Source organism: Carassius auratus, unplaced genomic scaffold (assembly GCF_003368295.1).
Source record: "Carassius auratus strain Wakin unplaced genomic scaffold, ASM336829v1 scaf_tig00215807, whole genome shotgun sequence".
Taxonomy (NCBI): Eukaryota; Metazoa; Chordata; class Actinopteri; order Cypriniformes; family Cyprinidae; genus Carassius; species Carassius auratus.
In genome coordinates, this window is record NW_020528250.1 from 56657 (window position 1) to 62656 (window position 6000).

Consider the following 6000-nt stretch of genomic DNA (forward strand, 5'->3'; position numbering starts at 1 on the left):
CGCAGGCTTGGAATGTCACGGTTGTGGGATAGGTTAAGGTCAAACAATGACTGCTCTTTCATTTCTGCATCAACTATACCTTTAGTGACTGTACTCATGCCTCTTGGCCGCAAAGCCTTGGAAGCGTTGAGTTCCTCCTCAACAGAAACCCACCTAAACAATTGTGAAAAGAGATGCAGTGTTCCCGCCCAGTTTCGAACTGGGGACCTTTCGCGTGTGAGGCGAACGTGATAACCACTACACTACGGAAACCCACTACCTAAAGAAGTCTGAAATCGTTCTGTGCAGGCTCGGCAATATGCGCATAAACGTTAAACCTTCTGAAGCCAACTGTCGGCTCAAAGGTGTTTATACATTTCTTCAAAAGAGGACAGCTGTTTCTGCTCGGTTTTGAACCGAGGACCTTTCGCGTGTTAGGCGAATGTGATGACCACTACACTACAGAAACTCCACAGGCTAACGATAGTGCTTTTTGGGAAAATATTTATACTGTGATGTGCCCGAAAGCAAATAGACAATCTGCGTAAGTCCCACACACAAGAGGACAGAGTTCATTCGGCCTAGCAGTATATGCTGAGTTTCCTGAAACGCTACCCTTAACTTACCTCGGAATTAAACACTTGCAGCATGATATCAAGCTGAAACCTGCCTTCCTGTGCTAGTCTCAAACTAACAAACCCAAAGTTTCAAGAGCACAGGAGAAACTCGAAAATGTCTCTTGGTGATTTTTGTTGGTCAAATTGTAGAGTTTCTCCATTCTTCTTGAAACTCACCACAGGGGTAGCACGTGTCCAGACTAGCATGGGAAAGCAAGTTTTAGCTTGATATCTCTTCAGAAAGCTGAGATGTGGACTTGCCACGTACAATCTACCCTATTGTAAAAAAACAGGCTGTTTGTGGTCAGTCGAATTCCGAGGGTTTAACACGTCTGGGTGCTTCGGGAGTAAGTGAGGAGCCACCTGAACAGGTTTATTGGCAGATTCGTTGACCATTGTGTTGAATTTCAAGAAGGTTAGCCATGTGTTAGAAACTGCTACGGCTTGCATCATTTTATCAGGAAATAACACTCCAGATGGATGTGTTTTAAAGTTCGTCAAGGGGACACACAGACTGCTTGTGGTCACAGTCTTTGTATTACCAGTGGACAGAAGGGCAGTTAGTGGTCACATAGGCGGTGAGATGGACAGATGGGCTGTTTGTGGTGACACAGGTGATTATTGGGACAGAGAGGGCCGGCGCGCAGGGGTCTAAGGACGGCCTGCCACGTACCCCCTTTTAGGCGCCCCTTGAGGCCCTGCCCTTACTTGATGGCCTAGGCGGAAAAAGACCCTTACACAAGAGGACAGATTTCATTCGGCGTGGCAGTCTACGCAGAGTTCCCTAAAATCTCTTCTTTGGTGTTTCTCAGAAGAAAGCCACGCAGGCTTGGAATGTCACAGTTGTGGGTTAGGTTTAGGTCAAACAATATCTGCTCTTTCATTTCTGCATCAACTTTACCTTTAGTGACTGTATTCATGCCTCTTGGCCGCAAAGCCTTGGAAGCGTTGAGTTCCTCCTCAACAGAAACCCACCTGAACGATTTTGACCGTGATAACCTCTACACTATTGAAGCCTGCAGCCAAAGAGGTGTCAGATCTTTTCATCGCAAGCATCGTGGAGCGCGAATCAAATTACAGATTCCGTTGCGCTCTTCAGTCTGCAAATACCTTCTATTTTTAGCAGCAAACCAAGCAATTCTCCAGTTATCTGCGGGACAATCTGCGTAAGTCCCACACACAAGAGGACAGAGTTCATTCGGCCTGGCAGTATATGCAGAGTTTCCTGAAACGCTACCCTTAACTTACCTCGTAATTAAACACTTGAAGTGTGATATCAAGCTGAAATCTGCCTTCCTGTGCTAGTCTCAAACTAACAAACCCAAAGTTTCAGGAGCACAGGAGAAACTCGAAAATGTCTCTTGGTGATTTTTGTTGGTCAAATTGTTGAGTTTCTCCAATCTTACTTGAAACTCACCACAGGGGTAGCACGTGTCCAGACTAGCATGGGAAAGCAAGTTTTAGCTTGATATCTCTTCAGAAAGCTGAGATGTGGACTTGCCACGTACAATCTACCCTATTGTAAAAAAACAGGCTGTTTGTGGTCAGTCGAATTCCGAGGGTTTAACACTTCTGGGTGCTTCGGGAGTAAGTGAGGAGCCACCTGAACAGGTTTATTGGCAGATTCGTTGACCATTGTGTTGAATTTCAAGAAGGTTAGCCATGTGTTAGAAACTGCTACGGCTTGCATCATTTTATCAGGAAATCTCTACACCTGTGTAGAGAAGGGCCTTCGTGATGCAGAGCTGCTGCTCAACAGAGGGCCACTCAGACAAATCTCTTTTTTCGTGTTCCTCAGAAGAAAGCCACGCAGGCTTGGAATGTCACAGTTGTGGGTTAGGTTACAGTCTGCAAATACCTTCTATATTTAGCAGCAAACCAAGCAATTCTCCAGTTATCTGCGGGAATCCTCTGTGGCCATTTCTTTTTTGCTTTTTTCCCTCTTTCATTTAATATATGTATATTTCTATGCTGTACGAAATATTGGATCTTTGAGTGCACCGGCCATCTGTTCATCGAAACTACCAGGTCAAAAGTACAGAGCACTGTCTGCGTGGCTATTACTGCTGCCTAGTGTGGCTTAATAATTATCTCTACACCTGTGTAGAGAAGGGCCTTCATGATGCAGAGCTGCTGCTCAACAGAGGGCCACTCAGACAAATCTCTTTTGTCGTGTTCCTCAGAAGAAAGCCAAGCAGGCTTGGAATGTCACGGTTGTGGGATAGGTTAAGGTCAAACAATGACTGCTCTTTCATTTCTGCATCAACTATACCTTTAGTGACTGTACTCATGCCTCTTGGCCGCAAAGCCTTGGAAGCGTTGAGTTCCTCCTCAATAGAAACCCACCTAAACAATTGTGAAAAGAGATGCAGTGTTCCCGCCCAGTTTCGAACTGGGGACCTTTCGCGTGTGAGGCGAACGTGATAACCACTACACTACGGAAACCCACCACCTAAAGAAGTCTGAAATCGTTCCGTGAAGGCTCGGCAATATGCGCATAAACGTTAAACCTTCTGAAGCCAACTGTCGGCTCAAAGGTGTTTATACATTTCTTCAAAAGAGGACAGCTGTTTCTGCTCGGTTTTGAACCGAGGACCTTTCGCGTGTTAGGCGAATGTGATGACCACTACACTACAGAAACTCCACAGGCTAACGATATACTGTGATGTGCCCGAAAGCAAATAGACAATCTGCGTAAGTCCCACACACAAGAGGACAGAGTTCATTCGGCCTGGCAGTATATGCTGAGTTTCCTGAAACGCTACCCTTAACTTACCTCGGAATTAAACACTTGCAGCGTGATATCAAGCTGAAACCTGCCTTCCTGTGCTAGTCTCAAACTAACAAACCCAAAGTTTCAAGAGCACAGGAGAAACTCGAAAATGTCTCTTGGTGATTTTTGTTGGTCAAATTGTAGAGTTTCTCCATTCTTCTTGAAACTCACCACAGGGGTAGCACGTGTCCAGACTAGCATGGGAAAGCAAGTTTTAGCTTGATATCTCTTCAGAAAGCTGAGATGTGGACTTGCCACGTACAATCTACCCTATTGTAAAAAAACAGGCTGTTTGTGGTCAGTCGAATTCCGAGGGTTTAACACGTCTGGGTGCTTCGGGAGTAAGTGAGGAGCCACCTGAACAGGTTTATTGGCAGATTCGTTGACCATTGTGTTGAATTTCAAGAAGGTTAGCCATGTGTTAGAAACTGCTACGGCTTGCATCATTTTATCAGGAAATCTCTACACCTGTGTAGAGAAGGGCCTTCGTGATGCAGAGCTGCTGCTCAACAGAGGGCCACTCAGACAAATCTCTTTTTTCGTGTTCCTCAGAAGAAAGCCACGCAGGCTTGGAATGTCACGGTTGTGGGATAGGTTAAGGTCAAACAATGACTGCTCTTTCATTTCTGCATCAACTATACCTTTAGTGACTGTACTCATGCCTCTTGGCCGCAAAGCCTTGGAAGCGTTGAGTTCCTCCTCAACAGAAACCCACCTAAACAATTGTGAAAAGAGATGCAGTGTTCCCGCCCAGTTTCGAACTGGGGACCTTTCGCGTGTGAGGCGAACGTGATAACCACTACACTACGGAAACCCACTACCTAAAGAAGTCTGAAATCGTTCTGTGCAGGCTCGGCAATATGCGCATAAACGTTAAACCTTCTGAAGCCAACTGTCGGCTCAAAGGTGTTTATACATTTCTTCAAAAGAGGACAGCTGTTTCTGCTCGGTTTTGAACCGAGGACCTTTCGCGTGTTAGGCGAATGTGATGACCGCTACACTACAGAAACTCCACAGGCTAACGATAGTGCTTTTTGGGAAAATATTTATACTGTGATGTGCCCGAAAGCAAATAGACAATCTGCGTAAGTCCCACACACAAGAGGACAGAGTTCATTCGGCCTGGCAGTATATGCTGAGTTTCCTGAAACGCTACCCTTAACTTACCTCGGAATTAAACACTTGCAGCGTGATATCAAGCTGAACCTGCCTTCCTGTGCTAGTCTCAAACTAACAAACCCAAAGTTTCAAGAGCACAGGAGAAACTCGAAAATGTCTCTTGGTGATTTTTGTTGGTCAAATTGTAGAGTTTCTCCATTCTTCTTGAAACTCACCACAGGGGTAGCACGTGTCCAGACTAGCATGGGAAAGCAAGTTTTAGCTTGATATCTCTTCAGAAAGCTGAGATGTGGACTTGCCACGTACAATCTACCCTATTGTAAAAAAACAGGCTGTTTGTGGTCAGTCGAATTCCGAGGGTTTAACACGTCTGGGTGCTTCGGGAGTAAGTGAGGAGCCACCTGAACAGGTTTATTGGCAGATTCGTTGACCATTGTGTTGAATTTCAAGAAGGTTAGCCATGTGTTAGAAACTGCTACGGCTTGCATCATTTTATCAGGAAATCTCTACACCTGTGTAGAGAAGGGCCTTCGTGATGCAGAGCTGCTGCTCAACAGAGGGCCACTCAGACAAATCTCTTTTTTCGTGTTCCTCAGAAGAAAGCCACGCAGGCTTGGAATGTCACGGTTGTGGGATAGGTTAAGGTCAAACAATGACTGCTCTTTCATTTCTGCATCAACTATACCTTTAGTGACTGTACTCATGCCTCTTGGCCGCAAAGCCTTGGAAGCGTTGAGTTCCTCCTCAACAGAAACCCACCTAAACAATTTGTGAAAAGAGATGCAGTGTTCCCTCCCAGTTTCGAACTGGGGGACCTTTCGCGTGTGAGGCGAACGTGATAACCACTACACTACGGAAACCCACTACCTAAAGAAGTCTGAAATCGTTCTGTGCAGGCTCGGCAATATGCGCATAAACGTTAAACCTTCTGAAGCCAACTGTCGGCTCAAAGGTGTTTATACATTTCTTCAAAAGAGGACAGCTGTTTCTGCTCGGTTTTGAACCGAGGACCTTTCGCGTGTTAGGCGAATGTGATGACCACTACACTACAGAAACTCCACAGGCTAACGATAGTGCTTTTTGGGAAAATATTTATACTGTGATGTGCCCGAAAGCAAATAGACAATCTGCGTAAGTCCCACACACAAGAGGACAGAGTTCATTCGGCCTGGCAGTATATGCTGAGTTTCCTGAAACGCTACCCTTAACTTACCTCGGAATTAAACACTTGCAGCGTGATATCAAGCTGAAACCTGCCTTCCTGTGCTAGTCTCAAACTAACAAACCCAAAGTTTCAAGAGCACAGGAGAAACTCGAAAATGTCTCTTGGTGATTTTTGTTGGTCAAATTGTAGAGTTTCTCCATTCTTCTTGAAACTCACCACAGGGGTAGCACGTGTCCAGACTAGCATGGGAAAGCAAGTTTTAGCTTGATATCTCTTCAGAAAGCTGAGATGTGGACTTGCCACGTACAATCTACCCTATTGTAAAAAACAGGCTGTTTGTGGTCAGC

General features: G+C 45.4%; 7 non-coding genes across 7 annotated transcripts; all 7 read right to left on the reverse strand.

Moving 5' to 3' along the window:
- Positions 1 to 179: 179 nt before the first annotated feature.
- On the reverse strand, positions 180 to 252 carry trnav-cac (transfer RNA valine (anticodon CAC)). The gene has a single exon. It is a non-coding gene; the product is annotated as a tRNA-Val (tRNA).
- Positions 253 to 375: 123 nt separating this feature from the next.
- On the reverse strand, positions 376 to 448 carry trnav-aac (transfer RNA valine (anticodon AAC)). The gene has a single exon. It is a non-coding gene; the product is annotated as a tRNA-Val (tRNA).
- Positions 449 to 2968: 2520 nt separating this feature from the next.
- Positions 2969 to 3041, reverse strand: trnav-cac (transfer RNA valine (anticodon CAC)). Its single transcript has one exon. It is a non-coding gene; the product is annotated as a tRNA-Val (tRNA).
- Positions 3042 to 3164: 123 nt separating this feature from the next.
- trnav-aac (transfer RNA valine (anticodon AAC)) lies at positions 3165 to 3237 on the reverse strand. The gene has a single exon. It is a non-coding gene; the product is annotated as a tRNA-Val (tRNA).
- An 873-nt stretch (positions 3238 to 4110) lies between these two features.
- Positions 4111 to 4183, reverse strand: trnav-cac (transfer RNA valine (anticodon CAC)). The gene has a single exon. It is a non-coding gene; the product is annotated as a tRNA-Val (tRNA).
- A 123-nt stretch (positions 4184 to 4306) lies between these two features.
- trnav-aac (transfer RNA valine (anticodon AAC)) lies at positions 4307 to 4379 on the reverse strand. Its single transcript has one exon. It is a non-coding gene; the product is annotated as a tRNA-Val (tRNA).
- Positions 4380 to 5471: 1092 nt separating this feature from the next.
- Positions 5472 to 5544, reverse strand: trnav-aac (transfer RNA valine (anticodon AAC)). Its single transcript has one exon. It is a non-coding gene; the product is annotated as a tRNA-Val (tRNA).
- Between the last annotated feature and the right edge of the window lie 456 nt (positions 5545 to 6000).